An 18,877-nucleotide genomic window follows, 5' to 3' on the forward strand; every position below is an offset into this window, starting at 1 on the left:
ATGGGGTAGATTGGGGATAATCACCCCCTTTTGCCACTCGGGGCAGAAAGACTGACAGTATAGTATTACTGGTGGGGTGGGGGCATGGACATGCTCATGAGGGGCTGCCCTCACTTCTCCATCTTTTATTTTTATAGGTCCCTGGTGCCTAGTGGAGTTCTCCCCACTGCCCCACGGGGGCAGATTGGGGGTACTTTCCAGAAATGTATACTTTTCAGAAATGTATAGCTGTTCTGGATCTGCAGTGGATTTCACACTGGGTTCTACCACAAACTGTAAGTAGGTTGAGAGCAAAGAAAATAAGAAAAATGGGCTAGCTCTTTGAAAAATGCCAAAACTGGGGTAACAAATTAGTTTGTTTTTATTTGCCTTAAGGATCTTCATGACTCTATTTGTGCATATAGACTGTAGTGAATACGCTGTGCCTTATTTTATGAGATTGCCGATTAGGCACTTGGGGTTACCTGTGATGGCTCTAACTAGGTATATGAAGAATTTACCCCGTCTATGATGATTGCTGAACTTGTAGGATATTTTGGTAATGCGTTAGTTAACATACTAGTTAATGTATCATTTGAAACTAAACGAGTATTCTGGTTTGGATTCTTTCATGATTTGATTTATCTTATACTTTACTTCAGAGATGTCATGACATTATGTTTTTAATGGAATTGTTAGTATAGGTCACTTTCTGCTATGTAATTCGTGTTAAAGGTAATGTGAGTATTTCGTCAGAGTTCCTATGAGTTTGTGATGGGGATTATTAAAGGAAATGTCACTTCTGCCAACTCCTGGCTTTTTGGTAAATGATTTCCATCGACCCAAGTAACAAGGACCCTATCCTGGAAAGTCTAATGTTCTTTTGGAGGTGGTGTCTCAATGACCCTACATTATCCGGTAATCCATTAGGACCAATGCCAGTTAGGGGAGCTGATGAAAATGGTGGACTAACTCCCACTGTTGACTCGCTGGGGTACAGTTTTTTCTTTAAGTTCCTTTATCGCACAATGTCCCAGTTTCTGGGGCGCCATCAACCCTGACGTCATCACTACAGTTAGTGGTTACAGCAGTCTTAATTTGGAACAGGTGCTTTAATTTTACATTGTAACTGCTGCTGGTAAGAGATTTACAATCTTCGAGGATATAGATGGCCCAAACAGTTTGGGAATTAGGATGTACTCCTACTAGGAGAACTTGACTCCACTGAAGGAAGAGGGATACAGGTGTCACCTAGGAATGGGAAAGGCTGAAGATGGTGCAGACTCATCCTTGTTTCGACTACAGAAAATGCAGCTGCTCTACGACCCGATGTTCTTACTTTTGACTTGGAAGCTGGGTAATGGCCCTGCTTGGCAAGCAGGCGGGCTTACATAGCTTATCTGTCCCCACACAAGTCCAGCTAGTTGGACCTTGTGCTGGACCTAATCACTATCCCTACCAGATTGAATTCTGCTTCTTGGCAGATAAGAAATTCTTCCTACTATCCCCTAATCCTAGCAGTATGGCAACCCCTCAGACTTCTTGGGGTTAGGTTTAGTTGGGAGGAAGGGTAGCAGTCTAGAAGAGGGTCTACACATGGTCCTTCACTGCTGTGCATGCTTTCTTGTTGCCAAGTTGGCAAAGATGAACCAGCAGCTCAGGGGTTCAGTTACGTATACACCTATGCAAAATATCCTCATCAACCAGTAGGTTTGCAGTGTTTGGAAGTTTCAAACTTGGAGGAGCATCTAGTTACTATTGCATGCCTGTTGCTTACCAGATTTTGCTACCCTCTGGTCCCAGATTCTACAGTCAAGCCAGTTGTGGCTAGTCAATATGGTGTGTTGACCTCAGGCTTGGGTCGCTTTCACCCGGGCCAGGAGAAACTTATACTGGACAAAGGGAATGGGTTGAATGCATCCCCTGCTGACCTGGTCCACTTGTTTCTTAAGGGGAAGGGGCGAGACAGAAGGGGTGTGCATGCAGGCAGGGATGTCTATGAAAGGCATCACCAATTTAACACAAAGGGGAAAACCTTTTTGTGCAGCACACAATTCCCTACAGATGGCAGTGCAGCCCCCACCACACACAGAAACCGCATGGCCTCATTTGAGAGAGGAGTAGCTACTTTAGGTGTACCTCTGACTTCAGAACACTCCTCTCATTTTGAAGAAATTAAAACCTACAGTGGACATGTAGGATTGTCCACATCACTGGAAGAAAATCCCATGTCTGCCCAGAAAAGATTGAACAAGTGCAAGGCAGCACAGCTTTCCAAATCCATGCTTTAGACTTTCTCCCCAACACGCCACATCTTATCTCAATCACTGTAGTAAAGTGGGTTTGAAAAAGCTAAACATAGTGGTTGGTCGCTAGGCAGTAAGCGACCCAGACTCTGGAATGCCCTGAATCTTAATTTGAGGATTGAACTTTAGATCTGTGATTAAGGAAACTCCTGAAAACTAATTTATTCTAGCTGCCATGCAACTAATACTTAGCAAACAGATGATAGCAGTTTAAGATTACCGATTACCGAGTTAGTCACTATCCTAAATTCCTATCTTGACTGGAGTTTCAGTATTTTGGCAAAACAACAAGATGAAGCTGCTAACGCTGTTCGAAATCATGTAATAAATACACAAGGGTTTGGGATAGATTGCGTGTGGGAGTGGCCTTATTGTTTTAATACCTTAAGATAACGCAGCATGGAGTCCATAGTGTGGCTTGTGGAGGAGGTTTGTCATACTGCCTTTTAGGTTGAACCTGGGCAGTGCATGCTCTGCGAGCCATGCTGTATTGGAGTTTAGAATAGAAGCCCCAACCACTGTGCGCCTAGATTTGTCATTGGCTTGTGTCACTGTCCTTTGTAAATGCTGGCTTCAGATTCCTTAATAGGCTTGTTAGTCCCTCCTTAGTAACGCCTTGTCTTCATTCGTAACCTCCCAAGAAGACTGGCCCTTTTACTTGGGTGTTACACGGTGAGTCGTTTTTTAGTGGGTACGCACTATTTTCTCTAAATAGTTTCTCCTACTGCAGGCGCAACTTGCTTTCCTGCAACATTCAGCTCGCCATGCGCGCTTTCACTTTCTAAGCCGCCCGGGACAATGGCGTCCGCTTTTTTTAAAAAAAGATCTTGCATTTACAAGAGTTTGAGCTATTGGCATTATATATGACAATGCCTTTTATTTATGTGTTCATTATCAAAACATATAAATAAAAGGCATGGTCATTTACAATGCCAGTAGCTTAAACTCTCGTAAATGCGAGACCTATTGCATTGCAAATGCTTGTTTATAGAGTTATTCTTAGCAGGAAGGATGCAAAGATGAGCAGCTCAATGTTTGTTTGGCAGGTAAGTTATCTGATTAATTTTAAACTTTGAGGTTAGGTATTCATACACGGAGGTCCTTTTGGCTTGGTGATTGAAGATGGAATTGAAGGGGCATCAGAGATCTTGAGGGAAAGGCGGATGGGTAAGATAAGAACTTTAACAAGCGGTTGAAGATACTGCGGCAGGAGCGCTCCTCTGTCTCTGTCCCAGTAAAGTGACATCCTAATTTCCTACCACCAAGAAAAAGCTGAGCGAATTTATAGTTCATTGCCAATTATGAAACCACTCAGAAAAGGTGTTCTTGCAAACCTTTCAATCTGTGGTCCAGCCTGCCCAGAACTTTGAGTAAAAAGCTTTATTGCTTACACCATGAGGTGTTGTATTATTTTCACCTAGAGTTCCAGTCATGGTAAGCAGCACTCCTGGTAGTGATTATGCCATCCAGGTTAAGGAAAATGAATCCATTAACTTTAATTAGAGTTTGACGTTAACAATACATGTTTTTTTTTGTGACCCTGCAATCGTTTGACAAGACTCTTCATAGGTACAGTGACGGGCAATGTAGTGCTAATATCCTATACGCGCAGAACAAAGAATGTGCACCTTCCTAAGGGTTTCTGGTCTTTTGGAGATATAAGAAGGGCCAGTTAGTTATGACGCAAGGCATTGCTAGATAAACGGCAGACTGTGTCAAATGCTACTGCACACTGGCAAACAGGTCACTAGCCAACTCACTCTACTGGAGCTGAATCAGCCACAGATGACTTATTTGTAGTGCAGTTCTAGAGGAAATGTGCTGTGCAACCAATGTTTGTTTGGCTTCTCTACATATACGAAGGACCATTGCCAAGAAGTCTGTTCTTCTATCAGGTGAAAAAGCGGATAGACTTCATCACCCTTATTCCTTGTTCACAGCAGCATGACCCCACTGCACATAGTGGGGAGGTATAGATTACTCCGTTGTCAGGAATAGTGCGAGGCTGGTTAGAGATAATGCAGGCTTTGCCACCCTCGGTCCTATAATGCTCCTGTACAGGTTCATCACCATTAGTCGAACCAATGCTTCCTGGGTCGATTCTAGCCAGTCAGGCTCCAATCCCCTAGGTGTTTCACCCCTTTTTGGACGACTTCCACGAAGGCTTCAGTGAGATGGATTGTACCATTTGTTCTTTTCATTAGGAGCCTTGTACATTTCCTCACTCTGGGCAGAGCTGCTACTTTTCTAAGCAGGGTGCAGCAGCAGCACTCCACCAGAGCATAGGCCTAGTACTGGCTTGTAGAAGTTCTGCAACCAGATGGGTCTTCTTCCAGGTAGATGACTCTAACGACTTGGAGGAGTAGACTCTGTTCCAGCCCAATGTACTTACTAGAAATGGCATTTTTTGTCCTCCTTTGTAAGCACTTGTGACAATGCATGACCAATCAAGATGAGCTACCTTTCAAATGTGAACACTGTCCCATTCAGAGTTGAATGCATCATCCCAGGCTGTTGCAGAGCAGCTAGTATCAAAATATTGTGTATCACCTCTGACCAGTATCAGTCAGCTAGAGCCTAAGGTATTTAGTGTTGCTAACCACAGTGGTATTTTAGTATTCTCCTAGATAGAACTGACAAAACTGGCAATAGAGTAGTAGTCCTACACAAAGACTCTATAAAATGCAAACAAGAATAATTCTTGACTTGTCAAAGTGTATCAGTTGCTCACAAAAAACAAGCATTCGCAAAGCCTATAGGTGTTGCCTATGCGAGCGCTGTTGACTTTGGTAATGTGTTTTAGCCATGTTGCACACCAGTGTGACTGCTGTTCAGCATGACTAAAAGTTAGTGATGTGGAGTGGTGTAGGGTAGATTGTGGTAGAGTGGAATGGGGTAGATTGGATTAGAATGTTGTGGGGTTGATTGGCGTAGAAAATAGTGGGGTACATTGGTGTGCAGTGGGGTAGAATGGGCTAGATTGTAATGAGGTAGATTGAGGTTGAGTGATGTAGACTGGAGTGTGGTAAATTCGAGTGGGGTAGGTTGGTGGGGTGGATTGGAGTGGGATGAGGTAATTTTAAGTGGGGTTGATTGGGGTAGGGTGAAGTGGGGTTGATTGGCATGGAGCGGGGTAGATTAGGTTGGAGCGGGGTAGATTAGGTTGGAGCGGGGTAGATTAGGTTGGAGCGGGGTAGATTAGGTTGGAGCGGGGTAGATTAGGTTGGAGCGGGGTAGGTTAAGGTGGAGTGGGGTAGATTGACTGCATTATATTAGGATAATTGGTTTTGAGTGTTTCTTCATTATTTATTTGTTGGCATTTGGTAAAGTACAGGTATTCAGTAATCAAGTATGAATTGCCATATATTACAAAAATGAAAATTACATTTATAACGTAAACATTAAGAAACACAACCAAAGCAGAGGTAGCACATTAGACCATATCAGTAAGTGAGATTCAATGTGGCATGATATCGATCAGATTGAAAAAGAAAGAGTATGCAGTTCCTCAGTAAGATGGGGGGGGTTTTGTGGATGCAAAGAAGAGACCGTAAGAAGGAGGAATACCTCTATTCGGAACTAGGGTCCTCACACACCCAGCAAGCTAGGTGTCATGCTTCATCATATGGACCTGCTCCTCGTCGGGCCGGCGCTGCAATGCCCGACGGGCACCCTAAAAGGGGCTCTTTGGCGGAGATCTTTAGTTCCTGGCCGTATGATGCAGTGTGTGTGAGAGGGACCTAGTGGTGTAGACGTGAGTGCAGGTAAGTGAGTTAAAACAAGTTGGAGAGTCCAAAAATCTAGTTTTATTAAGGGTGGCTCTCCACCTGAATAAAAAGAAAACAGAGTGGCAGCTAGCTGATGTTATGATTCAGCTTGGCTAAGCTCATCTGTACTGGTCGACATGTTTCTTGCCCGGTGGTCCTAGTGATCCGTGGCAATTCCTCAGGACCTATTTGAGCTGTCAATAATCTACACAATGCGGTAAGCACAACTGTTACCTACCACCTGTTATATGGGAACGATCTCGCCATATGCCTAGGGGAACCTAAAAAGAAAGGAGATTTTTGAGTAGGGCATCCCAAGCAAAGGCAATATTTAAAGTAAGTACTGTGTAGGACTGTATCACATAGTGGTGATAACCCCCTTTGACTAGATGGTCCAAATTGACGTCCTTTGTCACCAAGTGTCAACAACCCCTATACAGTGATTAGGAATTCTCCTACAACTAGTGAAATTAAAACCAGTGTAAAAACAATTAAAAACAGAAGACTGGAAGTGTCCTATTATCCTAAGTGGCACTCAAATGAGGTGACTACAAGTATTCTAAAAGTGAAGTCATGTGACACTCACCAATTCTGGTGTAGTACCCTGCTCCTATCCGTGGCCGTGGCGCCACCTGGACACCAAGATTCTGGTGTCCTAGTGAGAAATAAAGTAATACATGAAAATGACAACAACAAGCCCGGCAAGTATCGTCAGCACGTATAAACTGTATTACCCCTGTGTGATCCTGTCACATGAGCTGCTGTGATGCGAGTCTTAAACCACAGGAAGCAATCTGATGATAAAATAGCACCACGGAACGAACTTAAAAAGAAAGAGAAAGTCACAGAAATTGTAAATGCCAAGCCGTTCAAGGTATCAGCCAGTTAGAACTGTGTGACCATCAACTAAAGGCACCAGCTCATACTCACTCGCTCCACGTATTGAGTCTAGGGCAAGCCCGGATTTGCCGTGAAAGGTGATCGGCAAACACCAAGGGAAGCCACCAGCTCCCCCCGAGTACCGAGCGAGATGCGCCGGTGGGCCGATAGATGTGCATCTCATATTGCGTACTGACAACATGTGGTAATAGCACCTAAAATAAAGCCAGCACTGACAATACCGCGTCTTAGTCGTATTTTGTCAGTTCGGCGGCGGGAGTATGCACACCAATAAGCATCCCATCAGTTGCGGAGAGCGCACACCGACCACTCACCTGACCCTTCACTCACATCAGGGCGCGTAGTCGTATCGCTGATACACTTACTTGGAGGTTGTTGCCAGAATGGGCTGTCAACCTACCCTCGCGCCACTCGACCCGGGAATACTCATGGCCGGCATGTTGCCATAACAGATATACCGGAAGGAATGTTCTGCAGGGGGCGGGCCGAATACCCGGAAGTGTGTCTCATGAGAGTGTGTGGCAAGATCCTTGGATTGGGATGTCAAAAACAGCGGCCATCTTAGAAAGGTATCTGTGCTTACTGGAATCATAGTATCCCTATGAATAAGGGTGTACTAATTGCATGGTAACAACGCGGACAGTGTTATACCGCAATGGAGGGTGAGAGATAATAATGTGGCCTTGTAGTGGGTCAGCTAACCAAGGGGGTGGCCCCATCTAGGGAATTGATGGAATCGGTGGTAGCCATCTTGGAGTAGGCGACCAACACAAATTTCCAACTGTGTATCGGAAAGAATGATTATAACCATACTAGAAGTGCGGCCCAGTGTAGCAAGTCTGTGGTCCATCTACTCCTTAGTGGACACGCTGATAACATGGGAGTCTACATTATCTGTCCATGAGTGCTGCCCACGGGATCTGATCATTCAAGCCTTCTAGGTCTGTCCTGAGGCGGTGCACCCATCGCTGTTCAATCTTAAATAGTGCTCTTTGTGTAATCCTAGGGTGTGCCTCGAGGATGAACCATCTAAGGGAGTCTGGTGTGTGATTTTTCTCTTTACAGTGGGTGTATAGTTTCGTAGTAATTCTCTGACATCTCACATTACTTTTGTGCTCTGTTATGCGTGTCTTTACTGGTCGCATAGTCATGCCTACATATCTCTGTTCACAGGGGCAGATAATTAAGTAAATACACTGTGTGGTGTTACAATTGGTATGACGCTGTAACCTCCATGTGAATGAGTCTGAAAAAACCACCTCTTTGATCACCGCGGTTTGATGGCACACAGCACAGGAACAACAAGGATAGTGTCCTCTCACAGGGGGGAGACCCCAGAGAGTGCTTTGATCATGGTGGTTGGTATGTCTAGGTCTCGTATTAATAAGGATGTCCTTCAGATTTTGGGTACGTTTGAAGGCAAAGCGAGGGGGCGGGATAGTGAGGTCACCCGCAGTAAGAATACCCCAATGCTTCTTAATTATACCCTTGATGGCAGTAGAATTAGGAGTAAAGGATGTGACACAGGTCAAAGTCTCTGGCCTTTCCTTGTTAGTAGGTTGGAGTAAGATTTCTCGTGGGTTATTACGAGCCCTCTTCAGTGAGTTTTTTACCTGGCGCTCAGGGTAGCCTCTTTGTCTTAGGTTAGAGCTCAACTGGTCAGCTTCAATTAGGTAATCATTGGTGGTAGAGCAGTTCCTCCTGAGGCGGAGGAATTGCCCAAAGGGTAAATTGTCCTTAAGGGCCTTTGGGTGATGGCTACTGTATAAGAGTAAACTATTCCTGTCAGTTGTCTTTTTGTAAAGTGTGGTACTCAGGCCTGTGTCCCCTAGTATGACCGTAAGGTCCAAGAAAGGTAATTTAGAGTCAGAGATAGTGTGCGTAAATTTCAGGAATGGATTCTGGGCATTAATCCACTCGCAGAATGCTAGGCATGTCTGTTGGTCTCCTTTCCAGAAGATTAAAATGTCGTCAATGAAGCGCCTCCACAAGGTTAGATTGTTGATGTAAGGATTACTGGGGTGCCTAATGACTGCCTCCTCGAAGGTGGCCATGTAGATACAGGCCACACTAGGGGCGAAGGTACTACCCATAGATGTCCCCTGTGATTGGTGGAATAACTGTTTATTATACTCAAAGTAGTTTTCAGTTAACGCCACTGTGGCGCACTCCATCACAAAGGAAATGGGAGTAAGTGATGTCCATTCCTCTTTCATGAGGGCATTCTCGATTGCCACCAAGGTGGCACGTTGGGGGATATTTGTATTTAATGCCTCCACATCCAACGTGACCAGAAGGTCGATATTGCTTGTGTCATGTGCCTCCTCTATGATTTGCAAGATATCCGTAGTATCACGGATGTAGGAGGGAGTTTTTTTGACCAAAGGTTGCAAAAAATGATCAACAAACCTCGAAAGGGGTTCCAGGAGTGAACCTATACCCGATACGATGGGACGCCCCGGGACTGGTGTGGTGCCCTTATGTATTTTGGGTAGAGTGTAAAAGTATGGGGTCTTAGGTTCCTTGGTATTAAGGAATTCAGCTTCCTTTTTGCTGATCCAACCATTGCTCTCAGCTTCAAAAGTGATGGTCGCGATCTTGGTGGTGAGTCTCCTTCCAGGTAGATGACTCTAACGACTTGGAGGAGTAGACTCTGTTCCAGCCCAATGTACTTACTAGAAATGGCATTTTTTGTCCTCCTTTGTAAGCACTTGTGACAATGCATGACCAATCAAGATGAGCTACCTTTCAAATGTGAACACTGTCCCATTCAGAGTTGAATGCATCATCCCAGGCTGTTGCAGAGCAGCTAGTATCAAAATATTGTGTATCACCTCTGACCAGTATCAGTCAGCTAGAGCCTAAGGTATTTAGTGTTGCTAACCACAGTGGTATTTTAGTATTCTCCTAGATAGAACTGACAAAACTGGCAATAGAGTAGTAGTCCTACACAAAGACTCTATAAAATGCAAACAAGAATAATTCTTGACTTGTCAAAGTGTATCAGTTGCTCACAAAAAACAAGCATTCGCAAAGCCTATAGGTGTTGCCTATGCGAGCGCTGTTGACTTTGGTAATGTGTTTTAGCCATGTTGCACACCAGTGTGACTGCTGTTCAGCATGACTAAAAGTTAGTGATGTGGAGTGGTGTAGGGTAGATTGTGGTAGAGTGGAATGGGGTAGATTGGATTAGAATGTTGTGGGGTTGATTGGCGTAGAAAATAGTGGGGTACATTGGTGTGCAGTGGGGTAGAATGGGCTAGATTGTAATGAGGTAGATTGAGGTTGAGTGATGTAGACTGGAGTGTGGTAAATTCGAGTGGGGTAGGTTGGTGGGGTGGATTGGAGTGGGATGAGGTAATTTTAAGTGGGGTTGATTGGGGTAGGGTGAAGTGGGGTTGATTGGCATGGAGCGGGGTAGATTAGGTTGGAGCGGGGTAGATTAGGTTGGAGCGGGGTAGATTAGGTTGGAGCGGGGTAGATTAGGTTGGAGCGGGGTAGATTAGGTTGGAGCGGGGTAGGTTAAGGTGGAGTGGGGTAGATTGACTGCATTATATTAGGATAATTGGTTTTGAGTGTTTCTTCATTATTTATTTGTTGGCATTTGGTAAAGTACAGGTATTCAGTAATCAAGTATGAATTGCCATATATTACAAAAATGAAAATTACATTTATAACGTAAACATTAAGAAACACAACCAAAGCAGAGGTAGCACATTAGACCATATCAGTAAGTGAGATTCAATGTGGCATGATATCGATCAGGACATGAGGTAACCGAAAACGGCTACATGACAATAGTCAGAGGGGGAGGGCATTATGAAAATATTACACTGTAAAACAAAAAGGTAAATCAAGGAGTCGTAATGAAGTCAGTAGTTGTCATAGGGTGGGATTCAAGGGTAGGCTCAGGATCTTGGGTAGCGTCTACATTCCTGGCTGTCAACCAGGCCAGAAACAGACTACAGATGTCTTTTGGTCTAGATGCCTGTGGCAGTAATGCAGTAATTCCCAATATATATTCAACTGCTCTTGACAGAATGTGGTGTCCAGAACCCAGGCTTTTGTATCGGGAGGTTTGCGCTTGCCCCAATGCTTCGCAGTTCGGCACTTCGCTGGTAATAAAAACATAGCAAGTAGTCTACGGTGTCCCGGTGGAACCTCTTTAACGTACCCCGGGAGACACATTTTAGGAGATGGAGGTAGGTGAATCGCAAGGATCTCATTGACCGAATCTAGAACCTCTTTCCAGAATCGTTCTATGCCAGGGCAGCTCCAGGCCATGTGTATAAAGGAAGCATCTGGAGAATTGCATCTCCAGTAGTTTGCTTCGGATTGAATGCCCATACGTTTGAGCTGTAGGGGAGTTCTGTAAATGCGGTCCAAATACTTGAAGTGTATAATGCGTAGTTTATAGTTGGGGGGATAACATCTCAAATTGCCCGCAGCAAACTTTCCACTGATCCTCTGACAAAGGATCATCTTGATGGTCATTCCAGTTCGCGAAAGCTTTTGAATGAGTGACCGGGGAGGAGCGTTGCATGCCACTGTACATCTGTGTGATGAGTTTATTAGGGGATGATTTTGTGAGTAGGGAGTCTATGGCCGAAAGGGTAGGCGGAGGAGCAGGGAACGTAGTATATAGTTTGCGCAATGTTCCTCTGATGGAATAAGATAGTAATAGATTAGAGAATTTTGAAATATCGCCTGGTGGAGATTCGGGGGGTGGGTATAAAGTTGTCATTGGGGTATAGATCGGCAAATATATCCCATCCTATATTGTGCGCGCGAGCAGAACTGCCTTTATCTGTCAATATGGGCAATTGTGGGTCGTGTGCGAGTGTAATTGAAGGCGCATATAACACTGAGTGTCCTGCTCGAATGCGGAGTTTATCCCAAGCCCACCGTAGCGTATCTGATGTATTTAGGGTGGTGTGCTGTCGTCTGTAGGTTTGATATAGAGCCGTTGTTAGGGGTAGTGGAGCTACACCATACGCCTCAACCGCGATGTGAGGTTGAAAGGGGGTAGGGAATATCCAATAGTGCAGAAACTGTGCCTGAGCTCAATAGACATATAGTGCCAGGTCCGGTGCGCCTAAACCACCATGAGCCAGTGGGAGCGTGAGCACTTCCGTTCAATACGAGGTTGTTTCCCGGCCCACACGAGTGATATCGTCAAAGATCTGAGAGTTTTTAACAAGGACTGGGTGAGCTGTAATGGGAGATTGGTAAATAGATGGAGAAATTTGGGCAGAACTATCATTCTAGCGATAGCAAGACGCCCAGCTAATGAAATGGGAAGTTTCGACCATATAGCCAGCTTCTCCTCCAACCATGCAATTGTACGACCGAAGTTCGTATCCCGAAGCTGCTGGATGTCAGTACTCAACCATATCCCCAGGTAGCGAACTGGACCAGCCGCCCATTGGATGGGATAATCTGGCTCAAAAGTGGCTAGATCAGCGGTGAGTGGGAGCAAAGTTGATTTGGCCCGGTTAATGTGAACTCCAGAGAGGCTGCCAAATTTAGTAAGTTCACGAAGGGCTGGATTCAAATTTTCGAGTGTGTCTCCAAGATATAGTGTAATATCGTCAGCGTATACCGATATAATGACATCTCTTGTGGGAAAATCAAGCCCGCGTGTTTTATGGTGTTGGCTGATCCTTGGTGCAAGGGGCTCCATGGCAATGGCAAACAGGAGGGGAGACAAAGGGCAGCCTTTTCTTGTACCGCGCGTAAGGTTGAATGGGGCTGAGGTTAGGCCATTTGCGCTGAGTCTAGCAATTGGTTTAGAATATAATAGCTTGATCTGACTTATGAACAAAGGACTGAGGCCTAGTCCGGTGAGAACAGTGAAAAGGTATGGCCACTCAAGCGAGTAGAAGGCCTTAGTGGCTTCAAGAAAGGCCGCAAGGGGAGGTGTCTGCGGGACTATTTGATGTTAAATGGAGAAGGAAGTTCTTAAATTATGGGAGGTTGAGCGTCCAGGTATGTACCCAGATTGATCAGGTCTAGCGATCATTGGTAGCAGGGGTTGGAGCCTGTTAGCAAGGAGTTTCACGTAGATTTTGTTAGCAATATTTGAGTGAGAGAGGTCTGAAGGAATCGCTACTTTTGGGGGGTTTGCCTGGTTTGAGTAGCATGGAAATGACTGCTTCCCTAGTTGTTGAGGGGAGCGTGCCGTTTTGCAGGGATTCTGAATACATTTCCATGAGATGGTGTGCTAGTAATGAACCGTAGGTCTTGTAGAAGGCGGTTGTTAGTCCGTTAAGGTCAGGTGCTTTGTCTGTGGGGAGTCTGTTAATCACCTGTACTATGTGATCTATAGTAAAGGGTTCATCTAAATATTCTCTGTGGGCTCTGCCAAGCCAAAATAACTCTAATGAGAGGAGTCTAAATATTTGGTGAGATCAGAATCTATTTGCGGCGTTGTGGAAGTGTATAGGGAAAAGTAAAATTTGGTGAGGTGGTCGTGAAGTTCTCTGGGTCCTCTAATGTGTGTGTACTCGTCATCTAAAAGTTCTGTAATGTAGGGGGAACAGCGAGAGGGTTTGAGTAGATTTGCAAGTGGTTTACCAGGCCGGTCTCCCTCACCATATCGTCTAGCAGTGGCATGTTTCCCCAGGAATTTTAACTCTCTAGTGGCTTCCTCATTAAACTCAGTAATTTTCTCGCGAATGGGTGCAAGGAGTGAAGCGTCATGAGTATCAAAGTATTGAAGCTTGAGGGTCCTGAGTTCAGTTTCTAACTTCTGTAGTGTGCCTTGAATGGCTTTTAGTACTCCTGCTTGGCGTGCAATGCACTTCCCCCTTATGATGACTTAAAAGGCTTCCCAAATCACGGACGGCAAGTCCTCAGAACCCAGGTTAAAAGAGAAGTATTCAATGATATCGGTTTTAATTTCTGCTTGAAACACCGGATCAAGCGGAGTGTGAGGGAGAAGCCTCCATGTGAACTCGCGCTTGATGGAGGTGGGGAAGACCACCCTAAAGGTGCAGGGTAAATGATCTGACAAAGTACGAGGTAAGTGCTGTGCATCCACTAGCCACGTCGCATTGCCACCTGAAACTAACCAACGGTCTAGCCTAGACCAGGATTGTGTTTTGTTGAGACGTATGTACCCTCCCGCTTGTGTGGGTTCAAATGCCTCCAGATGTCAACTATCTGACAGTGAGAGATAATCGAGTTTAGCGCGTGACTAGAACGGGGATGTAAAACTCGTGTTGAGCCCAGTTTGTCAAGTTCGTCACATAAAATAGTGCTGAAAGCCCCCACCCCCCCCACCCCCCACTTCAAATAACAGTATCACATCCCATAGTTACAAATCTTGCCCAAACATCATAAAAGAAAGCAGGATTGTCTTCATTCGGTCCGTACACTGCGACTAAGACTACGTGTGTGCCACCCAAAGAGCCTTTCAATATAATAAATCTCCCTTCTGTGTCAATATGTGATTGTGTCAGTGTCCAATCAATTCCCCTGCGTATCAAAATGGCCACTCCTCTCGCATAGTTAGAGTAGGTAGACGAGTGATATTTTCCCCAGCGCTTATGTTTCAGCTTGTTCGAGTCGGCTGCTTGTAAATGGGTCTCCTGTAGGAAACAGATGTCTATCTGGTGCCTGACTAGAAATGGGTGTTCAAGTCGAGCCTTTCTGTAATTGATAAGACCTCAAACGTTCCAGGTTAGGAAGTTATAATGCAACATCTAGTGAATTAACTATAACTGAAGATAAGACTATACATGGCTCTAGACGTCCACGTTTAAGCTTTAAGAGTGTCCGAGGTGAAAAGGCCATGAAGGGTGTGTCCCAATCGTCGAAATGTATGCTTGGAAATTGTATTCTAGTGTGAATCTCTTGCTTGTGTCAGGAGTCTCTGTTTGTGTGCCACTGCAGGAACCAAGAAAAACATTTTAACATCCCTACTACCCCCACCCACTCCAACCCCCCCCCAAATAGGTTGAGTACATTTCCCCACCCTCTACCCATCCCACCCCTCCCCACCCCAAAATGCAAGAAACATTACTAGAAAACTCGGGGAGATCTCCGGGGAGTCGTGGATTCGCCGGCATACATCCCAACCAGATGGAAGGGTGGCTGAGCAGTTGGTAGTATCTATATGGAGCAAGCAACCCTATGATTTCAAGTATACTCTGGATTCCAGCAAAGCCGGGCTTGTAAGCACTTACGACCAGCGTGGCGTCCTGCTAAAGATCGTATATGCAGGGCCGACAGACAACATGTGCAGGATATCAAAGTATAGTTATTAATCATTGTCACTAAGAGTAGCGTTAGGGTCAGTGCAGTTCGTAGCGGCTGGAGTCTTGTGCTGTATTTGGCAAATATGCTTTGCGAATTTCAACGCGGATTTCGCATCAGTAAAATATGGCATTCCCTTGTGCGTGACTTTCAATTTGGCTGGGTAGAAGAGAACATATGTCACGCCAGATTTCTGGAGAAGGCGTTTGGCAGGCCCAAACTCTCGTCTAGCAGCTTGAACGGTGGGCGTAAAGTCAGGGAAGAATGATAAGTGATATCCTTTGAGTGATTGTCCCTCTTTCCCTAGACTTTCGTAGAATCACATCTCTGTCCCTGTAGTTTAATAGATGAGCTATGATGAGTTTGGGGGTTGCTCCGACCGCAGGTCTGGGGGCCAAAGTACGGTGCGCCCTTTCTACAATAAACATAGGGGATAGGTCTGGGCCAAATACATTTTGCAGCAGATCTTCAACGAACGTCACCATTTTTGTAATGGTGGTAGTCTCGGTAATACCAAGAGACTGAGCTTCGAGATCTTCGTTCTTTGATTTAATGACCTCTAAGACTTTCTCCATATGTAGTAGGTGCTCTTTTGACTCTACCTGAAAATCGTGTGCGTCTGACGCCCTGTTTTCCAGCTGGTCCAAACGGACCTCATGGGTATCCACCCAATACCGGACTTGATCTAGCTGGGAAGAGAGTTTATCAAGTTTAGTATCAATGGCCTTGAGGCTGGATTTGACGCATAGTAGAATGCTGCATATATTGTCTTCAGGTGGATCTGAGAAATTGCCTGTCACTGATTCGGTGTCTTAATTAGGTTCAGTGTCATTTGTGCGGGTGCTCCGCCTGCCGTCAAACTAAATTTTCGTTTGTTTAGCGTCAGCCTTCCCCATCGTCGCAAGCAGCAAGGCTTAGAGGGGAGAATTCAGATGTAAGTGGCGCAGTTTGTGTGTGACTGCGGGCTATGGATGAGCAGCAGTACAGAGTTTGAACGGCCCGGTCACACTTATGAGCAACTAAATGTTTAGGAACAGACAATATGGGAAGAGCTGTTAGAAGCGGTGCTGACAATGCCACCCACCGCTAAGGATCTGTGTTTCGACGGTCGTAGCAGGATTTGAATATTCTGGTATCTTTAGGTGAAGTGGTGCGCTTCATACACTGGTAGGCAGCATTCAGGTAATTAAACGTGTTGCCGCTGTTTAGGGGGTTCGAAATGTGGCTTGCAGAGTCTGTAATAGATGCAGGCGGCTAAACAGATATGCAGTGCTGTATGATGGCTCGTGGCCTGCACCCAGAAGACAGCAGGTGATCAAGTTAAGGCGGATTGCTTTATGTTATGGCAGCCAGGAGCAGTTTCTATTGCTAGAGGCCGGCTTATGAAGGAAATATGAGGCTTGGTAAATTAAATATGTGGCACCAACCTAAGTCGCGTGGGCAGCGCACGTCTGGATTCCTCGAGATCCGCTGCCGTAGTTCCAGCAGTGTGTCTGAATTTTTTACGGGGCCTGCAACAAAAGTGTGGGGGCCCAAGGCCTCGCGACTACATAACAATGTGCAAGTGGACTCAGTGACCCAGATACAGCCGGAATCGTTGTGCTTGTGGCATCAGGCCGTTGCACTGGGCTCCGCAGGACGCCTGGTAGATTGCCGAGTGTTGAGCGCCGCTTCTCGCCTACGATATTTAGCCGTTGGGGCCCCTCAGCGGTGGATCATCTCACCTCTGCCACTCGTTAAACCAGGGGAGAGCGCGGTGAGTCCGGCTCAGATAGAGGAAGGCAACGTAGTTCGAAAATCTGCGATCTTCTTCGCCGCTCAAAGTTGCGCCAATGTAGGGGCTGCGTCACCGATCTGATCAATGGCGTCTTCGGTTCCGATGCGATATCAGGGCTCACACTGCGTCTGCAGCTTCCCAACCTGCATAGAAATAATTGCTAGTCCGACTCCAACTGGAATCTGTGCTCTACAAGGAGGGTGCACTCCATATTTCTGGGATAAATGCTGGATGTATAGCTCTGCCAGCAGAGCACGCTTAGAGAGCGGCCATCTTGCTGCTCTGCTAAGCCTGCCCCAAAATAGATTGGGTTAGAGTGGAGTGGGGAAGATGACTGGTGTGGGGTAGATTTGAGTGGGGTAGAATTGAGTCGTGTAGAGTGGAGTACAATGGAGTAGGGTAGAGTGGGTGGGGTAGATTGGAATGGGGTGGGGTAGACTGGAGTGGGGTAGTGGTGTGTATTGGGGTAGATTGGAGTAGGGTAGATTGGAGTAGAGTGGAGTGGCTAGAGTGCTTTGAAGAAGAATAAAATACTGGAACTGCGCTTCTCGGGAAATGCACTTAGTGAACTCCAATCCAGCACGATGTGGGGTAGATTGGAGTGGAGTAGAATGGGGTAGATTGGAGTTGAGTAGAATGGGGTAGATTGGAGTTGAGTAGAATGGGGTAGATTGGAGTTGAGTAGAATGGGGTAGATTGGAGTTGAGTGTGGTGGGGTAGAGTGGAATGGGTAGACTGGAGTGGGGTAGATTGACTTGGTGTACATTGGGGTGGAGTGGAGTAGAAGGAAGAGGGATAGATTGGGGTAAGTTGAAGTGGGGTAAGGTAGATTGGAGTGGGGTGGATTGTGGTTCAGTGGGGTAGATTGGGGTGGAGTGGGGTAGAATGGAGTCTGGTAAATTGGGTGGATTAGAGTAGGGTAGATTGGAATGGAGTGGGGTTGATTGGGGTAGAGCGGAGTGGGTTAGACTAGTGGAGTGACTTGGGATAGACTGGCGTGGGGTAGATTGGAGTGGGGTGGAGTGTGGGAGCTGTGTGGTGTGGATTAGGGTAGAGTATTATAGATTGGAGTGGACTGTGGTAGATTGGAGTAGAGCAGGGTAGGTTGGAGTGGTGTGTAGCGGGCTGGAGCAGAACTTCATGAAACTACAGCTTTGAAGAAGAATGAAATGCTGAAACTGTCCTCCTCAGGAAGTGCACTCCGTGGAACTCCAATCCAGCACATGTTGTGTCTCTACTTTAAATTGAAAACACGTCATTCAAGCTCCTCTTGCACCTATGAATGTAGTGTATCTCATGGTTGGATATTTGTCCTTTTATGCCCTTCCAATGATAGTCTTTTTAGGTCTCGCTGAGCCCAGCGCATGCGCTGGCTCGGAGAGACATTTTGTGTGTGAGTTTTTAAAGTGCTGCTGGCTGGCCTAGCGCTTGCGTTCACGCAACCGTGCACGCCCGAACCTCTAGCCTTCAGCAGCACTTTTAAACTTGTGCGTCATCGCGATCACTTTTGCTTTCAGAGCGATCGCGACCGCGATGACGCACGCTTTCAATGCTTGTTTTGCATTCGATTGGTTTTGTCTGGCACTGCACTTGGCAAGAAGCTGCATATGTAGACGTCATGCATCAATCGGGAATCAAATTGATGGATGCTTGAGCAGAGCCAGTGGTAAGTTTGGAAAGGAAATTTGGCTTTTACAGTTGCAGTGAAAATCACAAGATTTGGGAACCTCCGATTCAATAGAATTAATTTTCAGTCTAGGCCTTAATTTCAGTATTTTTGTTTCAAGTTTGTCATCTTTCATAGTCATTGTGCCGAGTTCAGAATTCCAGATACACACTTCCATTTATGTTTGGGAGAGGGGCATCGCGGAAGTATTGGTGTCAATGAA

The 18,877-nt window shown here is 45.7% G+C and overlaps 1 protein-coding gene across 3 annotated transcripts in view; it reads left to right on the forward strand.

The window, feature by feature from the left end:
- Positions 1-18,877, forward strand: part of DISP1 (dispatched RND transporter family member 1) — a 586,767-nt gene that overhangs the window by 176,495 nt on the left and 391,395 nt on the right. Inside the window, exon 1 of one of the 3 annotated variants that reach the window (XM_085612978.1) lies at positions 223-275. The exons of the other annotated variants lie outside the window; for them this stretch is intronic. The gene's annotated coding sequence lies outside the window, so the exon portion shown is untranslated. Of the gene's footprint in view, positions 1-222; positions 276-18,877 lie in introns of those variants that run through there. 3 annotated transcript variants of the gene reach the window in all.

The sequence above is a fragment of the Triturus cristatus genome, chromosome 6 (assembly GCF_964204655.1).
Source record: "Triturus cristatus chromosome 6, aTriCri1.1, whole genome shotgun sequence".
NCBI lineage: Eukaryota > Metazoa > Chordata > Amphibia > Caudata > Salamandridae > Triturus > Triturus cristatus.